Consider the following 26,617-nt stretch of genomic DNA (forward strand, 5'->3'; position numbering starts at 1 on the left):
CGTCCAGGCGGGTTTGGATGTCTGCAAAGCAGGAGACTCCACAACCCCCTTGGGCAGCATGTTCCAATGTCTGTTACCCTCACTGAGAAGTTTCTTTTCATATTTAAGTGGAAACTGCTGTGTGGCAATACTTTCCCCTATTTGCAAAGGTGTGACCTATTTGTCATGATGAGCCAAGGAGGGCAGCCCCACAGCTGTCAGACTTTTCCCTACCAGGTAGCTTGGGGCACAGCTGAACCCAGACACAGCTTTTACCGTCCAGGTGCACCACGCAGCTCACCCCCTGTAACTTGCCTCTCGAACGCTCCGACCCCAGCCCAGCCCAGCAGCTGCAGCCGCGTCCTCCCACTGCAGGAACCACCGCGGGGCGCGGCTGGGAACACCCTCAGCCCACGCGCCCAACGGCCGCTCCGCGCGCCCGGAGCGCGCATGTCCCCGCGCGCCCCGGCGGCCATTAGGAGCCGAACCCTCCTCCTCGCCCGCCTCTCGGCTGCGACGGGCCGGTGTTCGCTCGCCGCAGACCGCCCCTTCTCCGCCGGCAGCGCATGCGTGTTGGCAGAGGGAGTGTAAGTTTCCATTTTGTGTTCATTTCCCCCTCCCTCTCCCTCGTTGCGCTGCTGAGCTTTCCAGCGGGGAGGCGGCGGCGGCGGCTCAGAGCGCGTCCGCAGGGCTGGCCGCTGCGCGCGGGGCTGCGGCGGGTCCCGGGCGGGGCCGCCGCGCTGGCGCTTCTTCCCCGTCCGCCTCCCGGCTGGAGACTCAAACACCAGCACTCGGCGCTGCTTTAAGTGTTTCGTTTTCCGGGGCCGCTGGGCTCCTCGCTGGGGCTTTGCGTGGGGTGGTGCGCGGGCAGCGCTGCGGTGGCGTTTTCCGGTCTCGTCCGTACACGTTTGCCCTTCAACTCGGAGATCAGGAGGAGGGGGGGGGAACCCGATTTCTGGACATCAGTGGGTTAAGGCGAGTTAATTTATCTTTGTGCCCTGCAGAACCAAACCAGTCATTGCAACAACCTGCCTATGTTAAAATCACAGACACTCTGGTCAATCACTTGAATTTAAATTTACATGTAATAGTAAGACCTAAACTCACTTCGGGTGCTTTACACACCTTGTCCAGGTAATCGTTCTGGTGTCTTAATAAAGGATTTTAGCTGAACCTGGGTGACAACACGGTACACATAGCAAAGGTAGTTGTGTTTTTCGAAGCATAGTGTGTCTCCAAAGAACAGATTCTTAAGAAGTCACTTCAGAAATTAGCAAAATAAAGATGGAAAACAAAACAAAATAGTCATCTTGTTCTTAGTTCTAAGTTAGAATTGAAAACTGAGCTCAGGGACGTTCAAGTGAGAGTTGCTTTAGAGATAAAAAGTATCTTAGTCTGAAATTATTTTTGTGGTGTTTGATATAATTAAAAATCTTACAGCGTTCTTAGAGGAGAATACAAAGTACAGTTCAAAAATAATTGCACACAATATGACATCTGTAAGCAGTTTTATGAGTAATTAATTTTCAAATGTTGGATGTTGGTGATTCAAATAAGACATTCCAGAGCATCTGGTAAGATCTTGGCTACTTAATTTTAAATTGAATCACTGAAATGTCTGATGGAAAAATGGCATTAAATACTTTGCCTTTTTCCTCTGGGCGAGATGCCTCTTATCTCCGACAAATAGCAGGCCCCCTGATTTCATAACCTTCATTTCCCTTCAAATGCATTTTTAGATACTCTGAGTAGTTTTAAATCTTTGAACGGCAGCCGAGTACCATTCCTATCTTTAAAAGTTACATTCTGTGTGCTGAAAAGAAATTCTGCGCACATACGCTGCTTTTTTTCCTGTAAGCGTTGGGCACGGAGTGCTGGTAAAAGCTGAATTTAGTTCACTTGTCAATTCTGCCACATATGATGAAACTTTTAGTTGTATTTCTTTCATCTTGTTTATTTTTTTCCCTTGTATGATATTTGGGCAGAAATGTTGCGAGTTTCATTCCATGTGAGCTGTTATGTTTCCAAGTATAGCACTTCTGATGCAAGTTCTAATTAAATCTCTTCAAAACATGCTGTTTATTTAATTGGTATTATAGTCTTGAGAAAACTTAGAAGAATTAAGGCAGCAATATTCAAAATGGTGGAGCCTACTTGTTTTCATTTGCCTATTTATTAAACGGATTTTTTTTAGTTTAGTCCATTTTTCAGGTGTTTGTGTTCAGCTCTTTAATATCGGTTTTACCTTTGTTATGGTTTATGTCTCTGTGTCATTGAGAGGAGTGTTAAACTGAGGCTGTAGTAATAGATACTTTAGTTTGGCAGCCTCTGAGTTGTATGTTTGCAGCTTCCACTGACTTTATTAATGAACAAGTTAATATTTTTAACTGTTGGGAAAACTGGAAGAAATAGAGATGATATTGGAAACAATGGCTTGGGTCAACTCATAACTTAATGTTGAGCACAGGATTATCCACTTGTCTTGCATATTACAACTGTATATGTACTTTATAGGATTTGCCTTTTTATCCTTACAGTGTGTAATCCTCTCATATTCATTTTGTGATCTGTCACAAGAATCCTTTCGTGCATTTGCAGTAAATAGAATTATTCAGTTTTATACATGTTGAAGTCATTCTTTTCTTCTCCAGTGTCTGCAGCTTCATTTGTCAATTACATTTGTTTATGTAATTTTATGTGTTTATAATTTTGTCTGTTTCTGCAAAAGTTACAACTATTGCTGTTTTACAACCTTGTCAACTGATTTGTGTATAGACTGTCATTAGCGTGTATATAAGCAGCTTCAGACAAATTCATAATGTTTACTACAGAGGCCCAAATGTTGTTTCTTGAAGTCTGCAAGAAAACTGTCGCTGACTTGTATAGCCTGAATTCTAATACTAGAATGATTCTGAAATGCAAGTTGATTATTTCCAAACACTTTGTTGCTATATAGGCAACGTTTTATTTTACGCATTAAGATTAACTGTTTTTAAGTGCAACTTAGGTTGACCAGTATAATCCATATTTTCACCTTTTATTAATAATAGCTTAAATGTCTTGTTTGCCTTAGTATTGATTCTTCACACTTACATTTAAATTATTCTTACAGGACTACGTTTTTTTGTTGTCTTCTTATTTCCATAAGCTCTAGGGGAAGACGGATGCTTTAAAAAAGGTCTTAATAAATTATGTTCATTCTTCTTGTCTTTCTCTACTACACCAGTAATTTTTCAAATAGAACTGTCAGATATGTTTAGCACAATGTGTTCTTTGTACATCCTTGTAGTTTTAACTCATGTTTTCTCAGCGCAATATTAAAATACGTGTCTAAGGAGGTTAAAAAAAAAAAAAAGGCCTAAGCAAATCTGGGTTTGGTTTATTTGGTAATCAGATGCCTACTGGATTCCTTTGGATGGCTGAGTCTACATGAGGGGAATACAGTTGTACCCAAAGCTAGTTCTGAATATCCATCATTGATACTCAGTGTCAGAATTTGAAACCTTTCTCTTAGGAGCATTTGTTTTTTCTAGTGAAGTAGTTACCTCTTTACATAATAGCATGCATGCAAAGTAAGGATAAAATTGGGTTGTATGGAATGTAGCTTCATAATATTCAGCATTTAGAAAGCTATACTATTAAGAATGAAACTTGTATTAATTGAACCTGGTTCCTGTGGGTTTTTTACGTTGTTTCTGTAAACTGGATCTAGTCCTGTTTATGACTAACCCATCACTTGCTGTGTTGATACAATTAAAATTTGCGTGTTCTCTCAAAAGACAGTAAGTGACTCAGTTGCTGAAAGAGCTTCTGCAGATGTCCTTAATTAAGATTAATTCCTCTCCCCCCTTACAGTTCGAGACAGTAAATATGTTAATTGTATTCCAACAAGGAACAAATGGGAGGCTGGTTGTTAGAAAGACCACTGCTCTACAAGTGCTTGGATTGTGAGAAGGAATCACGGGCTATCAAAGGACCCTCAATGGAGGTTTGACAGAATGCAATCCCTCAGGCCTATCAGCATGGGAGAGGCGACGTTACTTTCCAAGAGGAGCAGGGATATCGATAGGTTCCTGCAGGCGGTTCTGGTAACAGATTGGAAGAAAAGACTGGTTTTGAGAGCGTTGCACTTTTTTTTGAAAAATACCACCCTATGCCTGAAAGTTGAAATCATTAACATAAGAAATCCATAGCTGGACAGCAGAATGTATTGAGGCTCTACTTTCTAATTTACTTGTTTCCTCTGTCTTCAGGTGAAGTACAGGAGATAAGCATTGCAAACTTAGTGAATATTTTAATGGCTATTCCGTTTTAATTATGGTGATCTTTTTCTGTTGTGATATTCCACCGGAAGTGGATATCATTGTGCTGAATTTCTAAGATTGGAACAGTAATCAGATGATTAATTAGCTACATTTTAATAGTTATTATCTATACTCAGAGAATTTGCTTTGATTGGCGAATGGAACACTAAAGAATCATTCTTGATTCTTAGTCTGGTTAAGCTTTAGCTAGAGGTGGTGTTGAAGAGGAGCTTGATTATTCATATATAGGAAAACTTGCTTTCTGGAGGCACGTATTGCAGCAATCAGGTTATTATACTTGTGGACAATATGTTACTGACATTTCTAAGGGAATGCTTTGTTGACTGGACTCCTTTTTACTGCAGTAATTACAAATTTCTTATTCCCATTTTATTTCTTACCTGTAGAATGGTGACACAGACCAAGTAGGGTTCAAAAGAAGTAAGCTTTTGTAATGAATAGGTAAAAGAGCTATTTTTGAACTTGTTGACGCTTTCTTCTTGTGGAAGTCAGCTACTGATACTGTGCCTTTCCACTCCTACTTGCTTTTCCAGATCTTACAAGATTCCTTCAGTTTGCTTCTGCCAGTTGTGCCCTTTAAGTTACCAGGTTTCAGTTTCCTTGGAACAGAAGACACGCAAGATGTACATTTCAAGTGAAATATTCCCCTTGCTAATATTTTGAATGAAGACCAAGGAGTACAGAATGTGTATTTTGAAATACTTAAAAGCAAATTAGAGCACTGACTTGTAAAAAAAGGAAGAGCAGCTTGGGAGTACAAGTAGCTCAATAAACAGCGGTGTACACCTATCGGCCCTGGTGCTGTTCTTCTGGCAAGAATCCCTGGATCAAATTTGACTCTTGCTTTATACATGCACAGCGCAGAAATGGTAATTGTGTTGTAAAGATTCAGAATACTGATTTGTCTTCGTGTAAGTGAAAGCTTTTGAACGCTAATGTGTATGGTAGTATTGGCTTCTCCAGAAAAGCCATGGATCCCTTGGGTCTTAGAAAAACTGCACAGAAAAACATAGTCCTGTCACATTATAAAATAAAACAAAAAACCAAACAAACGAAAACAAACAAACCCCACAAAGCCCAAACCACACAAAAGAAAATCTGTAGTAATCACTTGAAATAATTATCAACATTCAGCTCCGTAGCAGAGTTAAGCATTGTTATTCACTGGAAATCCAATAGATTGCCGTGGCTAGAAGGCCCTGGTAATTTTTGCTTTCTCTTTACTCTTAGAAGGAACTTGGAAAGGTCAGGCATGTTGTAACGGTCAACAGTGAACAGATGGGCACAATGTAGAGTTCAGGCAGATCATGCCTCGCAAGGTGATGTAATGAATTCCAGATAGGCCATTGATAGCTGGTATCTGTTTTTCCTATGTTAAAACCCAGGTATGCTGGGTACTGCATTTCCTTCGAGATAAAGGGTTATATTCCTTTGTGCCACAAGAAACAAGAATATCTTTAGATAGCAGAGAGGTTTGAGTAATGCCAAATCTTATTCTCACACATGTAAAATTATGGTAGAAATTTTCAAAATGATACAGTGCTGCTAAAGGCCGACTGGTTTTGGAAGTGCTGTGGTTATTCTAGTAGTAAACTTGAAAAATGCTAAATAGGCCTTGGGAAAAGAGCTGTTTCTAACCTTATGGGCAAGAGTAAGGAAAATGTTCTAATTGAGAGATGTAAAGAAACCTTTTGCTTTTAATCAGAATATGTACTTTTCCCCTCAGCAGTTTCCACTGCAATACTGAATATTCCCAGTATAGCTCATCAGATTTGCAATGTAATGCAACCAACTCAGCAACTACATGTCAGCTTCACGTTTCTGCTCCAGATAGAGGTTTTCTGTATTAGCACTGCAGTGCTGCCTGTTACTGTATCAAAATAATGCTGTGACTGAGTGCATGAATAGTCAAAAACATCTTTGTTAGTTCTGAACATAAATGATTCTTAGCATTTGCGCAGACTTAGCGAGGTCTTAAGTTGCTTGAAATCTGATGTGTCTGGTAGGTATTGGCCTCAGAAGATATTTTGTTTTTTAGAAGTCATTGCACACTAGCATGTTGGAATAGTGTGCATATGTCATTTAATTTGTTCTCAAAATTGTTTCTGAAATGTTAAAGAATAAGGCTTTAAACTGGCATAGAGCTGACATTTGGCACTAAGCATGCATAATATTTGCCCCATTCGATGGTGTTATGCAAATACTGAAAATTAAGTACCTTCTGAACTGTTTTTCTACATTTATGTACAAGTCTTAACTGAGAACTAAGAGATAATGAAGGCATGTCAGAAAGCACTACATAACATGCAAGGCTCACATTTGCATTTAGCTTCAATTAAGACTGGGAATCAGTGTTCTATTAATAAAAACTAAATGATGATTCCCTGAACTGATAAGAAGTAAAGTATTTAATAATATTTTTGGATTTGGAAATAACTTTTAAATGGCATTCATATGCTATTATTTTTCTAAATGGTCATTAATGAAATGATGCTGCATTTTATGATGTTTTCTGTTGTCAGTATTTTGTTCTTTTTGATGTTGTACCTGATTCTTACCACTTTTTTGATATTCCGCTTCCAAAAAAAAAAAAATCATTAATTTTAGATACTTTACCCATGATCTTTGGCATCTCAATGCATCAAAACCAGTAGCTTCATTACATGCTTATTTAATATACAGTAGCAGAGCAGCCAAGCTGACAGTCTTTAGATCCTTCTGTAAAAGGACTTTGAAATTACTCTTGCAGAGGAATGTACGTCTCCTTTTTATTTCTTGTGCTGGGACATCTCCTAATGATTTCAGGCTTTCAGTCTCTTTTTAGTGCATGTTGTGTTATTAAATATTTAAGAATTATATGGCTGTGATGTACACTATTTCAGAATATCAGAATTCTATTCATTGCAGAGAAGTTTCCAGGTCAAATTTGGCTTTAAAACCTTAGATTTTAGAAGGAGATGGGGGAAGGACAGAAGGGAGCTTACCTAAGTTTGTAAATGTCTTCTGTCATATTTTTGACTAGGCAGATGTTTTGCTGAGGAAAATGTGTATTCTTGTTTAAAATATGATTGATTAGGTTCACATATTTATGGACAAAAAGTACAGACAAGTACATCTCTAATGAAGAGCTGATAGTCTACAGAATATTTCAACAGAACATTTTATGACCCTGGACTTGAACCTCTACTGCTATGCAAGCTTTCATAGAAGTTGAATTTAAATTATCATGAAACTACAGTGGTGTTATTGTTTTGTGCAATGCTGATTGTCAAACTAATGTGCCTGTTTGTGTGTTGCTGCATGCAGATGGTCAACTAATATTTTTGGTTCAGTTACCATTACAGACTTGTGTAGGAGTAGTCATTTGCCTATTGAAAGCTCCAACTATCGTAATTTATGTAATAGATATTATCAAATATTTATTTATATAAGGAATTTTTATAAATTTATTTATTTTAAGTTGTCCTACTAGGTACTGAATTGGAAGAGTATTCTTGGCAGTTGGGCTGTCACAATTAGACTGTTCAGTGTGTGATGGTAAGTGGTTACTAATCTTGAACTTCATAACAACTGCAAAGACTAATCCTGATTTTTGTTGGGTAAGAAAATACTGGGTGCAGGATTTAAACCAGGGAAGATTTAGTGGTGCTTGGATGTTTGCACAAAACAGTGTGAAGAATGTTAGTGTTTTTTATTTTGAACTCAAGATATGGTTCGAGGTATATTAGACAAAGTGGTGCATTGTAGTATAGATATTTTAATGGGAGTAGTCAAATAAATGAAAAGGGCTTTCTTAGGAAAACAAGTATTTTTAAAGTACGTGTGTGCCTGACGATGTAGACAAGTCTTATGAGATTCAACCAGTTCTAAAAGTAGGACTTACCAACAGAAACTTTCTTTCCTTATATGTATTTTTAATAGCATAACCAGCTCAAGGAACTCGAGATGAAGTAACTCCATCTCAGCTGCTGGTTTCCTTTCTGTGTGTAATGTGTTTGTTATCTTGGTACAGCTGTTTCTTGGGTTGTGTGGTGACTCAGGCCAGTGGAGACATCTTAGCAAACTGATTATTCAAAAAAGGTTGTTTTCAACCTTGGCAAAATTGGAAAAGTTCATTGTTCCAATTCATTGCACAGCCTACAGACAGTTGCTCGCATGAGCTTATGCAAGATCTAGAGAGAGGTGGGAGTTGCTTTAGGTGGAGGAGGAATTGCCAGCCTTAATACCCCGAAAATTGTACTTGGAAACATGGGGTAACAGAGTCCCTCATCCTCTGAACCAGAATTACACTGCGGTAGTGTAGACAAACTGCTGCTTTATTTGTGCATTGTCCCAACAGAGGTGAAAGAGAACAAATTCTAAACAGCACTTTAGCACTAGTCTTATGTGTGCAAATGCTTCTGTGAGTTCAACAGATTCATTTAAACAAGTTTGATCCAAAGTGGGCTAGATAATCATTCATCTCTTATTGGATTTCTCTGTTGAAAGGTGGCTGCTGCTCAGCTCTTAATGACAGTGGAATGCTCACAGTCAATTTCAGAGATAAGCTGAATGCTGTCATTTCTTTGCAGATACTGTTTACAGACTTCCAGCCATACAGGCACTGCATCAAAATTTGACTTATTCCACGTTAGCATCAAACTGGGATGTGGCCATGTCGTAATGTATCAGCAGCTGAGTTGCGTTACTGTGTACAGAAGTATTGACATTAAAATACACATAAAAAATTATGTATTGACATAAAAATATTGGACAGTTCAGCATAAGATATTTTTTATTAGAGTGTATTACAGACAGGACATACAAGCTCTGCATATCTAGTCAAATAGAACATGGATAGATCATTGACCTACACTCTTAGTGGATTAACAGAGTTTTTCTTGGATATGCTTTCTGAATTAATTTCCCTACATACCTTTGGCAGCCTGCATAGTATGTATATTGGATTAGAAGTTTTTTAAAAGTTCAAAATAAACTGCCTTAAAACCTGTTTCTTGAAACATATGTGACTGTAAATGTTTTGTGTTCATAAGAGAAACTTCTTTCTTTAAACTTTGCCAGACAGTTTAGGAGAACTTAGGAAGTTAAATTAGCAGGAATGCATAAAGTCAAGTCTCTTCCATAACCCAGCTCCCTTCCTCATTTGACAGGTCTTGCTGGGTAACAGCTGTTGCTGTTGTTTCAGGAAGTTAGAAAAAAAATCTTAAACTGAGGTTGGAAAAGGAGAAAAGCATTTTTAACTAATAGTTTCATGTAGTTAACAGTGTTTACTTTGTGCTTTCTGGCTGTTCCAATATCTCAGTGGTGTGTTAAACTGAACATTTCCTTGTAAATGCTAAGAAGCTAAGCTTTAAAACCAACTAGGCTAGAAGTAATCTGAACCAGCATTGTTATATTAAAGCACATTATTTGACAAAGCATTATTGTCCTATTGCACCCCTCAAATGGAGTTTAGTCTTGGGTAAATACGAAACGAGGATCTCTGTTCTACTCATTGCTGTTCTATTCTGAAGAGTACCAAAGCCAAACTTCAGCATTTTATAAGTGTCTTTGTTTAGTTAGTTGTATTTTAACTCTCACAGTATGTTTTCCAGCTTGGACAGAACGCTGTTGTCACTGTCGGGGTGGATGGTCTGATCTGATGGAGGTTGCACGGTCTGAACCTAAACAGGACTTCCAACTTAGTGTTAATTCTCATTTCATCAGGCATTAGCAATACAGCCATAGTTGCAGGAAGCTGTTCTGGAGGTTGTATAAAATAAAGGTTTCTTTCTTTGTTTTCCCAAGTGTTACAAGCAATAGTCAGCTTTGGTGGCTGGTAAGTGGTTTATATAATAGCTCTTGTTATAACACCTGTCCTTCCAGAAAGGAAGGTATTGTGGGCTGGTTTCAACTAAGGCTAATTTGTGAATGGTTCTCAGAATTTATGTTCTTCATAACTAGAGATTTTAAGTAGTCAGCACTGCTGGTCAGATTATTTATGCTGCAAGTCTTGATTATTTTTTACTCATTGTCTCTGAAAATCTAAGATGAAAAACTTGAATTTTGGTAAAATGTCTTTTTTTTTCTGAAGTAGTTTTATCATCTTAGTGTTACTACATGGAAAAAGACAGACAAACATTGTGCAAATCTGATTAAAATTATCTGTGCTATTTCAAAGGTCAGGTGCACTCAGTGAATTTGCTTTCAAATTATTTTGTTTATTCTGTGTATGTATGCATCTTGAGCTGTATAAAGGTCAGGAGAGGAGATTCATTTTGGAATTTAAAGAAGTTAGGTTTTAACTGCTGGTAGCCTGTGTTAGGCTCATTTGAACTAATGAGAATTGTTTTCCTTTGCTGTCAGTTTTATTCCTCTAGTGAAGCTCCTTTATAACGATGAGGTCCATTTGAAAAACAAAACAGTATTAGGAATGCGTTTTATTTTTTCATATTTTATGACACCTTTAAAATTACTGTTTAATTTGTGCAAATCGTCTTACTTGGCTTTTGGTTTCTTGGCTTGTGTAATTGATATGGCAGAGTAATGTTTTCCTAGCTAGAATAACATATTTAAATGATACACAGTATTTAACTGCCTCTTGCCACAAATGGTTTAATAAAATAGGGGTTGTGGTGCAGTCCCTTAGAATTTTGAACAGTCCTGCTTTTATTAATGTTCAGGTTGGATAATATAACCACAAAAGGATTAATGTCTGTCAGTGAAGCATAACTAATTGCAGATTTCAGTCACAGAACCAATGACAATTAGTAAGGAAATGGGCTTCTATTAAGTACAAAAGAAAACACATCTGTACGATGGCTACTTTTGTCCTAAAAAAGGCTGTTCCTGAAGTCCCCCTATGTTGTGGTTCTGTCTGTAGAATGGTAGAAATATTCTTGTTGACTTTTAAATAACTCATAGCAATAGGGAGATTTTCAAAACAATAGTAATGATGATAGAAGTGGTCTATGTTGACTTGAGTAAGGCATTTATCACAGTCTCCCACAGCATCCTTACATCTAAACTGAGGGAGTCCTGCTCTGCATATTTTAATTGTCTTTGCACATGTATTAGATGTAGTGGGATAGGACTACTTTGTCTAAGTTACTTCTAGTGTAAATTAGCATGGTGAGTGGGGAAACGGCAAAACTCTGACAGTGCAGAAGAAGGTTTAACGCACAGTAGATGTTTAACCTGGACACGTTTGTTGGCGTGTTCTGAGGGATTGTCTCAGTCCATCAGCTCACGCTGGTTTCCCTGGGCACCTCTACATGATGCAGTGGTTGTACTACAGGTGTCTCGCACAGCATATGCTGGGACACTGTTACTTTCAACTTCTTGTGGATGTGTCCTGCAAACTGTGAAAACTAAATATGAAGACTACTCGTGTTTTCTTAAATGCGAAGAATACAAATGACTAAGCTGTTTGTGCATGTTGTGTGTGCACCTATAATGTGAAATATCAGTGGCTGGTACTGGCTTCTGGCAACAACGCTGCTGCTTTCGTGCCTGTAGATTATTGAAGCTGAGAAGTTGTGGCTGTAGTCTTCCTTTTTTTGCTTCAGAGGTGTTCCATCATAAGCATGTAAAACATGAAAGTAAATTATGCTGAAGATGAGCATTATTCATTCTGTCCATATATATTATGTGTTTATGCTGTTATCCGTTTAGGGTTCTGTGCTTGTAATTGACTGAATTAGTTACGCATTTGTTGAGCTTTTGTTTTGGTATGTGTAGACTGTCTTCAGAAAGTTTGAAGAAGCTGGAGAGTAAAAAGAATAAAATATTGTCAGTGTTGGAAAAAAAACATAAATCAGAAAAAATCTGATAACATTGTTTAAATAGCTTCTCGTAAACTCATAAGATTCTCATTAGTCCAACATCAGAAGACTAATGAATATTAATGAATGAGATCAAAGACATTTAGAAATCAAAGCAAGTAAACAACAATTATTTTTAAGAATTATGTAAGTTTTTAACTGCACAAAATTATGAATCTTAAGTGAACAGCTCCATGAGAAGTTCTTATTGAAAATATTTTTCCTGAAAATTTTTATGTTGAACTAGAAAGGCAATTATGTAATGTAAACAAAACAGAAAAAAATATACATCAAGACCTGAAATGTATAAAATGTTTTCAATGTGATTTGTTGAAATACCTCTAAATTCAGCTGTGGAATCTAACAGGCTGGGAATTTCTGCTTGACTGAGACTGTCAGCACATTGATGAAATATTGAGAAGGAAATGACTTCAGAATGTCTCAGACTTCTGCTGTTTCCTTCTACATTTCTAGTGCTTTTGGACAAACGTTACTTGGCTGGAACATCTACATAGTGTAATTGTGTTAAAGAAGAGGGTTTTGTATGTCGCTTAATAAAGATTCAGATGACGGAATGTCAGAGTAAGATCAGAACTACCTTCATCTCAATATCTGCTTTTCCAAATGTTATCTAGTTCTACCATGGTTATTTACATTTTGAACTGAATTCAATTAGTAATTCTTCTACTTCACTAAAATAAACTAAAATTTTCTGTATGAGATGATTTAAACAAAATAATAGTTCTAGGCATCACTTATGGCATCCTTTATTTTTCTTTTTGTGATTAAAAAATATATACCTGTATAATCTTTTGTCTTTAAAATTCTGTGAGGAGTTTAATCCACTTAATCCACGAAAGACATAATGGAAATATTATTCCAAAGACACAGATTCCCTGGTGCAGCACAGGGAAATGTTCTGGTAGTAAAATACCCAATCCCTATGAGCAGCAGTGATATTATTTGACAGTTTGTGATTCCTACGAACTTTAATGGCAATGTTTCGCTCGCAAGAGGATTCTTGAAATATGGTCAAAGTAACAGTTTCATTTTGAACCTAGATATAAAGCTAATGGTATCTAACAGCTTTCAGTGTCACTGAATCACATTCCTGAAGTAGAAAGAATGGTTGACATTCTGTTTTAAAGTGACCGTATGTTTGACCCAGTTCTGCGATCGTGGTGTCATCGCAATCGTATCGTGCTGCTGTAGCCTCTTGGAGCCTGACAAGCGGAACAAGTTGCTTCAGCTCACGTGGCTCATCTGTCACACTGAGCAGCTCCCAGAGTTCTATTATCTGAATGAAAAGTGGAGGGAGCACTTCTCCATGCTCTCTGCCCATCAGCAGAGTCAGCAACCTGCTCGCAGCCCTGGGAACAGAGTGAAATGAAATGTTAGAAAAAATAGAAAATAGAAAAATATTGCCAGAGATGCAAATGTAAGACATAGGTAATAATTGAAAGGTTTGTGCTTAAAAAACAAAGCAAGCAAAACCAAACCTAAAGAAACCCAACCCATCCAATGCTAAGAACAGTTTTGTTGTTCAGTAGCGCAGTGACAGTCATCCCCATTTTCATTGTGAGCATTTTCTTAGCATTTAAAATGTTGGAACTTCTATGAAGATTTTAATGTATTTTCCCAAAATAGTGCAGCTCTTGCCATAATCTCACCCAGATGAGGTTACACAGGAAGGCGTTCAGGCGGGTTTTGAATGTCTCCAGAGTAGGAGACTCCACAACCTCCCTGGGCAGCCTGGTCCAGTGTCTGTTACCCTGAGAAGAACCCCTGGGATTTATGGATGTCCAGATTGCCTAACTGCTCCCTAACCCAGTCCTCATCAACGGAGGCAAACTCCTCCATTGTCCTGCCTTCCTCTGGGGCCTCAGCGGTACAGGGCTCCTCAGGACAGCCTCTGGCAGAGTAGACAGAGACAAAGAAGGCATTCAGTAACTCTGCCTTCTCTGTATCTTCTGTCACTAGGGCACCCACCTTGTTCATCAGTGGGCCTGCATTGCCTCTGGTGTTAGTTTTATCTGCCACGTATTGGAAAAAGCTCTTCCTGTTGTCCTTGACCCCTCTCGCCAGGTTTAACTCTAGGGAGAGCTTAGCTTTCCTAGTTGCCTCCCTACACCCTCTGACAACAGCCTTATATTCTCCCGAGTGGCCAGCCCCTCCTTCCATGAGCTCTAAACTCTCCTCTTCCACTTGAGCATCCCCAGCAGTTCCCTGTTTAACCACGCAGGTCTCCTGGCTCCCTTCCTTGACTTCCTACATGTCGGGATGCTCTGATCTTGTGCCTGGTAGAAACAGTCCCTGAATATTAACCAACTATCTCGGGCCCCTTTACCTTCAAGCAGCCTTGCCCATGGGGTTTCCCCTAGCAATTGCCTGAAGAGGCTAAAGTTTGCCCTGCTGAAATCCAGGGTTGCAACTCTGCTTGCTATCCTGCTCCTGCTACACGAGATCCTGAACTCCACCGTCTCATGGTCACTGCAACCAAGGCAGCCCTCAACCTTTACCGCTTCAACCAGACCTTCCTTGTTAGTGAGGATGAGGTCCAGCAGTGCACCTCTTCTAGTTGGCTCCTCCACCCTTTGCATCAGAAAGTTATCGTCAACTCGGCTGGCTGGCTGAGTAGTCCTTCCAATAAACATCAGGGAAGTTAAAATCTCCCACCACAACCAGGGCTTGTGATTGTGAGGCTGCTTTCAGCTGTCTGTAGAAGGCCTTACGAACTTCCTTTGGGAGATACCAATTGATATGACTGTTACAAAGCTCAACAGCGGCTGATGACAATTCAGCTTGTGAGTTCTGTGGATGACTTAGAGAGCTACAAAAAATACCATCATAGTACCTAAGACCTGTGTGGAAACACATTGAAAATAAGTCTCATAAAAATGAACTGGGACATAATGTTAGGGGTTTGAAAAATTATATATAGGTGTTCAGCTGAATTCAGTTCATCTGGTCATTATAGACAGCACCTCCACTCAATATCATGGTTGAGAGCATAGCAAAGAATGAGAATGCCTTCTGGTGATCTTAAACTGAGAGTGTAATGAACTTCGCAGAGTGCAGTTTGTTGGCAAAACTGTTAGTTGTTCGCCTCCTCAGAAAGAAAATTAAAAAAAAAGATAGATTCAGAGAGCCCACTGGCTTGCTCAAAAGAAATAAAACCTATGACTTCTGACCAGAATGAATCAATGGCAATATCACAGATGTAAAAAAAAAAATATCCAAAACAAGCTTTGAAGTAAATGGTAAGTGAACAGGAACATCTTAAAAATGCAGCAGAAGGCTGCTTCTGTAATGAACTCTGCAATATATAAAGGCTAAAACACACACACACACATATATATATATATATTTTTTTTTTTTTTTTTGTAAAAGGCTGAATCAGTTTTGTGTGGATGAGAGAGGGACTCATGAGGGTCCAAACCAATATATGTATTTATTATCCCTTTGTAGCCTTGAAGTACTGAAAGAAGGTACTCTGAAGGTAACTGTATTTATTATATTGCATTGACAAACATTGCCTTACACCTTTTGCTGTTATATTCACAGACCTAAGTGCATAGATTAAAGATAAAGCTGACAGGACAACTTCTTTAGCCAGCTGGCTTCCCTATAAAAAAAAAATGCTGAGTGATAGTTAGATGGAAAATGTAAAGAAAGTTGATGTGCTGAGGGTTGCCCAATCTCAGAACGACTGCTGACTTCTGCTTTGTTTGCAGTGATTAAGCTATTCTGGTGTAGTTATCTTTGCAAAGATTAATGCTAGTGTATTTAAAAATAAATGCACTGGTACTGCTGCTGGTTTCCAGCTGAATAATGCCAGGTGAGGGGAAAAAAAAGTGACTGTTTTGCTCGCTTATGTAGTAGTATGTGTCAGCCGTTTCTATGAAAGAAGGAAGTTAAGATACATAGTACTGCATAGCTGTGGATTTTTCACTGTGTATTAAGTGGATAAATACCTAAAAGTGAGGTAGCAAATCATAATAGTTGTCTGTGTATAAAATATCACAGTAACTTTAGTCTTTCCTTTGAAGATAATGAATCATTCTGTACTTACTCATAGATGTGTAACTTAATTGTTCTTTGATTAATAGTTAAAGTAGTAATAGTTTTTGAACTAAAAAGAGATTGGATAATATATCAGGCACCCTGACAGAGACCCATTTTCATCAATAAGCTTGTTTTTGGTCAGATTCAAATATCCCATAATATCGTATTAGATTTCTACTTTTTTCTTTCTGAGATTTTCTGTTGTCAGCTTCAGAAAAGTTGAACTGTGATTGTTAATGCAGCCTGCAACATAAAAAAAAGATTTAGAAATTAAAGATTCTGACATTATGCAGTGAAATTTAAATTTATATCAATTTGTGGTGTCATAAATTGTAAATCACTATAATTAATTATTTAAACACTTGTTAACTGAGTTGCGTAACACAGAAGAAACAAATGTATGCTATGCTGTGGTATAAGTTTTTTGTTTGCGTGTTTGCATTTGATGACATGGTAAATTTCAGTTTTAATGTTTATATATACAGTTAAGTTGTTTATAGGTAAATGAATACAAAAGAGAGATTGGAACAAACATTTGTGTTGAATAAAAGTATTTTCAAAGGAAAACTTTTAAGAGAAGCAAGAAAGTGTACTTAGAGATGTGGCAGCAGCAACTTGTAGGTTTACAGCTGTTTGTACCTGCTTAATGTTCTTTTTAACTGTAGTTCTCATGGTACCTGCGGTGTTGTGTGCTATAGGGGACCCATGAACCAAATAATGTATTTGTCTTAAATTTAGATAGGTTTGGCTTCTGTTTCTTACAGTTCTTTTTCCTGTTCTCTTTCTCCTGTTCTTTTTTTTTGGGCACAGAGTTAAAATGTATGTTAGATTCATTTTCAGTATCTGCGTCCTTTAGGTGGCACATCTGCACAGTTGCTGTGAGATGCTGTTACCTGCATTAATTGTCAGACTTGCTTTTCCTTCGACGAAAACTGGCAAGAAGAGAAAACTCTGCAGAGGAAGAGATTCATTCTGCCCTACAATGAGCAGATTTTGCAGGTTTTATAGTCCATGCAGATAGAAGCTCTTCACACCTTCACAGCAAGCTGGTGAATCTAAGCCAGCTCCATCGTGAAATTGGTGTCTCACCCTTTTAGTGCTGAGCTGAGCTTGAGCTACTGTGATTTGCCCCTTAGCATAAGCTACTGATCTGGATTTGATGTCAAATTAAGAGAATCATGCAGCTTTTATTTGGATTGAGAAGACAGTGTAGATACACCTTTAGTATGTTGGTAGGACGCCATGCAAACTGACTGGATGAGCAAAAAACAGTAATGAAGAATCTCTGTTGTAAAACCTTGTGCTTGGTGGTGATGGAATTGCATGTGTTGATCTGTGTGTCTCACTGAAAGCCCGATTGCTTAGACGTGAGTGGGCCTGCTGAACTGCATCAGTTTGTCTAGTGAGAACATGTGGCTTGAATTCACGATTCTCTGAGCATGAATGCCTGATACAGAAAAGGGGGGCGCTGAAGGCAGCTTGGAGAAGAAAGGAATGCAAGTGTTTTTCCTTCTGCAGTGCTGCGTTCAGTTTGGTAGTGGAAGAGTTGTGAAGAGCTACAGCTGTTCTCTTACCTGTTGGAAGCCAGTAGTCATTTTCTTTATATGAAGTTTATATTTGTGTGTTTGTGTGTGTGAATTGGTAATCTCAAATAACAGACTAGACATGCTGCAAAATCAGAAATATTTTGGGACAACCAGAAGTATGAAAAATCTCTATCTGACCTGAGAAAGGAACTAGTTACGTAGGCAAAATGGAAAGAGTAGACTTGACAGTGTGTTATATCAGCCAGTCATCATTCTGAACTCTGGAAGAGAATTGGCATCCTGAGACAGCCAGGCCTAGAAACTTAAAGAATATATTCTGTTGTGTAAATGTCTATATCATGGAAATTACTGAAGATATAATCAATGTCCAATCTTTTAAACATAAAAGTAACACATATCAAAGTTTGCATAGACTACTGAAATACCAACAAAGAATGTCATGATGAATAACAGGTGCCATTGTACTGCTGTGCAAATTACAGATGACTCTTTATTTTTTTGAGTTGTTGAAGGATTAATGTCCGGCTGCTCTTCTCAGACCATTTGAAAAATGAGGAAAAATTTTTCAAAGGCAACTCTGTGACTAGACTATTAGTCAAAATAAGTGATGTGAGTGAGTTTGTTTTGTGGAGTATTGACCCACCTCCTGTAGGAGGGGGGAAAAAAAAGTTTGCCTTTTGGCTTGGAATATTAAAATAAATAGGGCTAGCCTAGCTAGAAAGGACTGAGGGAATTAAAGGGGAGGGAGAACAGTACTATGTCAAAATGATGTTGGGTGTTTGGGATACTGACTGTCTGGAAACAAATAATCCTGAATATTGGCTTCTGAGTACTCTAACAGGAAAAAGCACAAGAGACAAGATAGATGGGGTTACAGGACACCCAGCTGTAGTTATGGGTTATATAGATACTTTGAAAATATAATTGCATTGAGCAGCTTAGATTTTTTTTTTTTTTTTTTTTTAAATGAAATTACCTGAGTTTGGAAGTAGCGGTCTTTGGACTTCAGATTCTGTCCTGTAGAAAGCAGCCCGGTATAATTGGAATGTATGGTTAATATGTCCTTTTTAAAGAGAGAATGTTCATAGTAATGAATACCAATTATTCTATTGAGGCACCAGAAGAACTGAAAGGTGATTGCTTGAATTAAGGTGACATTGTGTGTGAGTGTGATCGAATTTAGGTTCCCTCTTACCAAACACAATTGGTAAGCCCTTAGAATCTCCGAATAAATACTTGTGCTTTAAGGTCAGTCTAGACCTCATGGATTGCTTTTGCTTTCCCTGATAAAAGCAGATGCAAGCATGCCAAATTGCTTTGCTCCAGCTTAACCTTAGCAATGTTTGAATTCATAAATGCTACAAAAGGAGAGCTTATAAACTCATACAACAGTGAAGTGGAAAAATGTCATGCCTACCTAATCTATATCCTGGGAAGGGGAGAAAAATCTTTTTATTCTTTTACTGAGACTCGGGGAATAAAATATGAGGACTGGATGTTATATACAAGAACTGTCTTCCATATTTTCAGTGGATATAAGCCCGATGTCTTCTGTGTCTTTCTGATATTTTCTCTGAAATGAGATGGGAAAGAAACTTATTTTACTGTATTGAATTAGAATAGTATGCTGTATCTGAATTATTATTATTTTTATTTAATTGTATTTGATTACATTATAGCATTACATTAAACAGCTGTTATTCTGGGGTTCTTGTTTTAAGGTTTATAGTTCAACTGGTATCACACCTGTTAGTAGATGAAACAAAGCAATGATGCATAATATAGTACAAAGTAACTTAGTTGTAGAATTAATTCTGCATCTAATGAAAGTTGAATCTTTCTCTTTCGTCAGGTGCTGCTTAAACTTGGATGCCATCTATTGTAGTTCCAAGCCTGAAATAGGGCAGATAATTTTTAGGTTAAAATAATTTCCCAAGTGTTACAAATTCTTAAAAAAACAAAACCAAAATCATTTTAGTAGACAAACTGTCAGCCCAGTGGGATATAGACAGGATATTATAGGATGCAGAGGGCAGAGGAAAATCTAGTATTTCACTGCTAGCATATGTTTTTCAGTTTCTTTCCGAAGACAATCTGGTTATTAGGTTGCTAGTTTTCTCACAGAACACAACACAGGCCTAGCTAATTAGATTGCTTTAGAGCCCATTTGGTAATGCCAATATTTTTCTCATAATCCTTTTGCCCAGGGTAGCTTTTGTTAAAGGCTTGGGGGAAAATACTTGTTCACTGGGCTAAACATGAAAAAATGCATTATGCTCGTTGTTATGCTTGATGTTCCTGGTGAAAGTAGAATGTGCAACAGAATTCCCTTTGTATCATGTCTCTTCAAGCGATAGCTTCTGTGCAGAAATGGGGAAAATATGTCAGATTACAGTTAAAGGGATTCCACTTAATCATAGTTGGTGAGAAATAAAAGTTTAATAATTCAATTTAAGCTTTAGACCTAACTTTTTTAACACTAGATCAGTAACAAAAAAACCCCACTTGGTCTGAGTAAGTATGTGTTGCTTGACACAGCCAAACAGGTCTTTACACTAGCATATTGAAATTTTTGTAAAGGAGTGGTTTGTATTTAATAAAGTCATTGAAAAAATCACCTAGCTTATTTTTTTTTATATGCCTTGGAGTTTACCACTAATGACATCTGTGGTGTTGAATTTTCATCCAATGGAAACTGCTGTATGCTTTTTACAATTAAAAGGTAACTATAACGCTTCTGTGTGAGAACAGCAAGACTGGAAGGTGTTATTAGGAAATTGCTTGTTCAAAGATACTCAAGCTCAGTTGCAGATAAGTGGAGTCACCAGGAAGATTTAGCAAAAAGCTTTGAAAACTTGCAGGAAAACTTGACACATTCAAGCCTCTCCATGTTTTATGGCATGACAGGGCCATCCTGTGTTGTTAACTATGAGTAAAATAAGCTTTTCTTCTTAGATGGTCTTCTTCAGCTATGCTGAAAACAAACAACAAACAAACAAAAACCCAACAAAACCAACCAACCAAAACCCAAAAACAAAGACAAACCACCAACTCAAAATAAACAGAACCCCCCAACCTTGGCTGTATAGCCTCTGGCATCTATTTATTGTTTTATTGAAAATTATTTCTTAAGGAAAACCCACTTAAATATATCTTCATCCTGAGAAGGGAATTATGTTAGGAATCGAATCAGGGATAGGATATGTCACTGCAGATTAGGCACCCTTTAAACTGATTCAGTTAGGAAGACTGTCAAAAGGTTAATGCAAATCAATTTTCAAAACAGACGTTCTTTATCAAGCACTTCTGAAATTGTGGTTTTCAACTCTTGTAGAAATTAAATAAAGATTCTAATTTTGTCTTTCGTGCTGTATACTGTCAACGTAAAAAGCTGACTTAATTCAATAAGAGTTCCAATTTATATCTAGAATTCTATTTTCATTACTGCTATGTAGCTTAGGCATTATTCCTGCTTATCCATGCTAGATGTGTCTAATGTCATTTTTGTATGATGATAAAGTTTAATATCTAAATAATCATACCACTGCAAATGCAGTATTATATGGTACAGTATTTCAGACTTAAGAATAAATATTTATAACAATTTAAATCAAAGTTGCAGTATTTTACTGTCAATAAATAGTCCAGTGACTACTCAGTAACTCTGCAGTAGTCCAACTCTCTAATAAATTGCTCTTCATTAAACAACTTTCAAGAAGCTTCTGATTACCATTACATACTTGGGATCTGAAAATGAGATGTCAGTTTGCTTGGGAATGCGACAATTTGGAGCAACCTTGAAGGTTTTTGTGTGTTTTTTTATTACTATGTCAATGGTTTTTAGTGCTTTGGTAGGCACAAATAGGTAGAAGGCTCAGAGGCAGGTCAAGTTATCCTCAGCGTTGAGATGAACTAGATTTAAATGTGTTCATGTACATCAAAAACTTTTGAGACTGTTTTCAGAAGATATTTTGAGTTCAGGGAGGAGTTGGTGGTATCATTAAATAAGTTGGCAATTTCTGTAACCAGCTTTTTGGTATTATAGCTCAAGGGAAAGTCAATAAACTTTGATTCCCAGCATTAATGTAATTATTTTGATTTTTTTTTCAAAAAAATTTCTGGCTCCTTCTGTAGAAGGCTACAGTAATATAATATCAGATGGCCAAAAGCAATTCAGAAAATCAGTGTCCCATAGGATGACGTACAAATGTAGGAAGATGGGGGGTGGAATAAATCACTTCCTCTGATCTTGTTAGGGATGAAATTATTCTAGAGAAGCAAATGTAATTTGCTGAATGTTCTGGGAGGAAGAGAAGTATGAAGCTCCTTTGATTACCAAAGGTACTCTTTTTAAAGTGTTTTTCTCGTCCTCTCACCTACAGTATTTCCCTTGCAGAGTATACGAAGGTGTTCTCATTACTACTTGTTTTGGTAGTTGTATTATACTACTTTAGATGAGCTGCTACTCTTGTGTTTTAGTTGATTTGGGATAATCAGACATAAATCTTCATCTTCCTCTTGGCCTAGTGAGAAGTTACTTCTAATGTTTCACTAAGAAAACTTACATTGTTTTTCTCAGTAATTATTCTGATATTAATGTATTCAATTTCATGCTCCCATGAGAGAATATGGAAGACGGGTGAAATGGGCGAATCATCATAATAGAAAGGCGCTGTTGAATAGTAGAGGCCAAAGAACTTGCAGATTGACCTTAAAACACAAAGCTCTTGATCAACTTCCTGTGAAAACTTTCTTTTCTCTGAACAAATGAAAATTATAAGGTGATCTACTGAATCTTTAAAATGAAACCTTTCCATAGGTAAATGAAATGCATCTTGATGTGTCAGTTGATGAGGAAAAATAAGTGAAAGTGCAATACCTGTTTATACACAGTATTTTTTAAATGTATTTTGTTTTGGAGACCGCAGTATGTAAAACAGAGTATCAGAGATTCCTGTAACATTTTCCAAGCCTTATTTGCAGAGTTCAAAGAGTAAGAATCCTGACAATATTTGCTTTTGATGTGTTTGATACTTTTTTTTTTCTTTTGCCCCTTCCCTTTCATTTTTATTATTTCTTCACTGGAATGTACAAATACAATAAAATGATTTAAAATCTTTAGACCTTATCCTTAGAACCTTATCTGCAGAACTCTAGTAGTGACACAAAACCCAAACAGAAGGGGGGAAAAAAATAATCCCAAACAAAGAGTTTGTGTGCTGCCTCGAAATGGAAAAGAATAGGCGATTTGTTTAGTGTAGATAGTGAGATTCTTGACAGGTGTAGGCAGAAAATGCTGGAAGGCATTATTAATATTATTCTTTGTGAACCTCTACGGTACATCCTGGTGCAGTGCCGGTCCCTCCTGGAGCGCTCAGCCTGGCCCAGGATGGGGTTTGCTTTAAGTAGCTGGTATGGGGATGATGCTGGAGGAGGATCTTCAGGTGCAGGAGAGGTGACTGTTCCAGACCCAGCCAAAATTACCCATCAACTATAAACAACCGTTGCTGCTGTTCCTTCACTGGGGAGCTACAGCAGCTCTGGAAGCTTTTTGTTTCACCAGTCAGGCTTAGACCCAGCAGTCTGTCCTCTGCTTCCCAGCCCGATTTCTGCCAGCACAAGCTGTAAATTGTACAAGCGCAGCAGACGCTGTTTTCCAGAAGCATTTTGTCTAAAGTGATATGTGGAGTCTCTAGAACATCCTGTTGGGGCTGCGGTTATTTTCACAGCTTCCTACCAAAGATTGCAAGTTAAAATCATTATCTGCACAGTTATTTGAGGCTGAGCCACTACGTTGTGCTCAAAGTGTCGTGTATGGCAGTAAAGCTGATCGGGTGTGATTTAGCAGCTGTGGTCACGTAGTTCTGCTCTCAGCCCCTTGGGCAGCCAGCAATTAGCAGCTGTCATAGAAGGTGAACTTCAGTGTGAGTCCCAATACAAGTCTGCCCTGAAGAACCAAACCCTAATAACTATTAATATAACGAGGCAAACACAATTCCGTATAATTCTTAACTTTCATAATGTGATGTGCAGTGTTTTCCAGTTAAAGCCTGAAGTTGGTTTGAGTTGTCAGTTATTGTTAGGGAGGAATAATGCTCCAAATGGGTAAGTTTAAATGTAAATTTTTCAGATATCCCCAACTGACTGAAGTGTGTAAATCCCATTTTTGGGAGAGGCTTATCTTTCAGAAAGGCTAACACTTTATTTAGCACATGAATTCAATGAACAATAAAAGAGACTGAATTTACTACTTGGTGGTTACTCTGCGGTCATTTGCCATGTAAATATTTGTGGAGCACACTAACATAAGATGCTTTTGTTTCAGTACCTCACACTTAATACGCACTAAGAGACATCTGGGGAATTAATAGATTGTATCATGATTATTCTTACCTTTGTTTATCATAGTAGCTTCCCCATGAAGACAAATGTGGAGGCTTATCAGTTCAGAGGAACCGGTTTCATGAGGCAATTACAGGTTTGAATGATGCAGCTAATCATGTCTTATAAATCCCACTCCCTGCATTACTAGACATTTGAGGTTTTGGTGACCTCTGGTAATTAGGTTGCATGATCTGTTAAAACAAGGATAAGGCTCATAGGTGAATCAGATGCTTTGGGAAATGGTACTTTGTGATGTTTATCTTGTACAACTGGTATTTTCTGGCATTAAACAGGGAAAATCTTTTACTGCATGTAAAACCGAACCTGAACAAGGTGTAGTCTAAATGTTCCTTCCTTCATGGTTTATTGTTTTTTCTGATTTTCCTTTTGGTAAAAACTGGTAATTTGAATATCAGACCTCTGGTAAGAGCTGTTTGTAGACCTGTGAATAGTGCTACACTTAGGAACGCTGCCAGGCCTTGAATAAACCATGATCTGATTTTTCTGCCCTTTAGGCAAGAGGTCAGGATTATGATCCTTTACTATTGAGGCAGGTTCTTGTGCAGTGTGACTAAAGCTTGAAAAATCTGTCACATTGTTCTTAAATTTCATGTCTATGGGTTTGATAGTGCCAAGCTGATCCCATGATTCTCTACTTCGGGGGCTTCAGTGCACTGCTCACAAGTGTATTGAGCCAACATGACAGGGAAACACAATTTTTCATGAATAAAGAAAACATGAAAGATGAAACTATAGAGGCTGAATAGAGGCAAAAGTAAATAAATATAATTTGCCTTACTTCTTGGTTTTACTTACTATATAGTTATCCTGCTGAAGTTCTGCAGGTAATAAGACATTTTTTTTGTCACCTTCTTAAAATGGTTTGTTTGTTTCTTTTTCCTGAAGACATCATTTCACCTTTCCCGAGCATATATTTTACACTTTGAAGTCATCATTACAGTATATCCTTTGGAAATATATTTTATTTACTGAGTTATTGAAAAATTTGGGAGCCATGGGCATATGAGGCTTGCCAGGTACAGTTTCCTGTTAGTAGACAGTAACAGGATTTTTTTTTTAGTGCTCTTGAGTAGAGGCAACTGTCAATCATGTTTACCTTGGCAAAAACAAGTTCTTGCAAGTGGAATATGTCATAAAGGTGGCATGTAAGTAATACTCTGAATGAAAGTAATCATTAATGGTGATTATTAGCAGATGCCACAGTTGCATGTGAGATCGATTGTGTGCAGAACTGTCCTGTACTCTGTACATCTGAAACAGCTGATGTCAGTTGTTATATAGGTAATTAACGGATGTAATGACTTTTTGCATGCTTTCTTGAAAATCTACATGGGAAACCTGAGTTACGTTTAATAGTAGCATCACAGAGGATTATTTTGCATAGTGATGTGTGTTTTATTCCTAGGTGTGTATACAGAGATCATTAAATTCCTCTTCGTGGTGCAAATATTTGTGGTAGTTCAAAACCCTGAATGACCAAGCAAATTTTATAGTTTGAAGTAATCTTCCACAGGCAGTTGGCTGTATGACTAATAGAATTACATATGCGTAAAATTGCTTTTACTGTAGAATCCAAAATGCAGAATAATAGCTTGTCAAACTGTCATTTGCAAGTGAGATCATAGATTTCTTAGTCCAAATTAGGTTGTGTTCTTTTTCTTTTTGTCAGGTCACATTCTAATAACCATATCGTGCATTAAACCCTGTGATTATCTGAACACTTGACAGATGGTAGGCTGTTAATTTATATGTAAGAGACAGTGATTGCCTGTGCAGTAATGGTATTCAACAAAATATAAAATGTCAAAATCCACTTTTTTTGTTATGTTTTTACTTGGCTTATTTCAGCAAGATAATTCTAGCAGAGTTATATTTTTTCATACCTAAACACATGCTTCATTTACTATTGTTAACAGGTTTTTGAGTTTTAAATCTTTTTATATTGGGAGATGTTTACATGTTGGTCTAGAGTACAAGAAAATTGCAGAATACAGTGAAAATTAAAAAGTTTTATTTATTAGTCTAGAGTTTTTACTATGTATATTAACGAATTTTAAGGAAAATGAGATGATATTAGGATCACTTAGGTCTTAGTATGATACTGATCAATTGGTTCAATGCAACTGTACTAACTTTATACCAGAGTTCTGTTAAATTGTTATCAAAGTGACTAGTTAGTTCCTCCTACTGTCTTTTTTAATTATCAGCTTAATTCACTGTTTTATGCAATATTTAAAGCATACCACAGTGGTTGTAACCTGGCATTTCCTTTTTCATATTTTGCAGAATTGTTTGTGACATGTAACCCATTTCCCTTTGAGATAGCGGAGTTCTCAAAGTCAAAACTTGCTGCCAAGAGTTAGCCAGCTATGATAGCTGGAAGAAAGAACGTTGATCCCCGTTAGTGCCTGCTGCTGCTTCTCGAAATCCCTGCTGTTCCTGAATAACTTCTGTAGCCTCTCGCAATGCCTGCCAGACACCTCGTCTATTCAGG

General features: G+C 37.6%; 1 protein-coding gene across 2 annotated transcripts in view; it reads left to right on the forward strand.

Annotated features, from left to right (window-relative positions):
- Positions 1-419: 419 nt before the first annotated feature.
- Positions 420-26,617, forward strand: part of FHIT (fragile histidine triad diadenosine triphosphatase) — a 542,931-nt gene continuing 516,733 nt past the window's right edge. The window contains exon 1 of one of the 2 annotated variants that reach the window (XM_082059676.1): positions 420-566. The gene's annotated coding sequence lies outside the window, so the exon portion shown is untranslated. The remainder of the gene's footprint in view (positions 567-26,617) is intronic. The other variant, XM_082059674.1, reaches the window with a different exon arrangement.

Source organism: Streptopelia decaocto (genome assembly GCF_964273445.1).
Source record: "Streptopelia decaocto genome assembly, chromosome: 8".
Taxonomy (NCBI): domain Eukaryota; kingdom Metazoa; phylum Chordata; class Aves; order Columbiformes; family Columbidae; genus Streptopelia; species Streptopelia decaocto.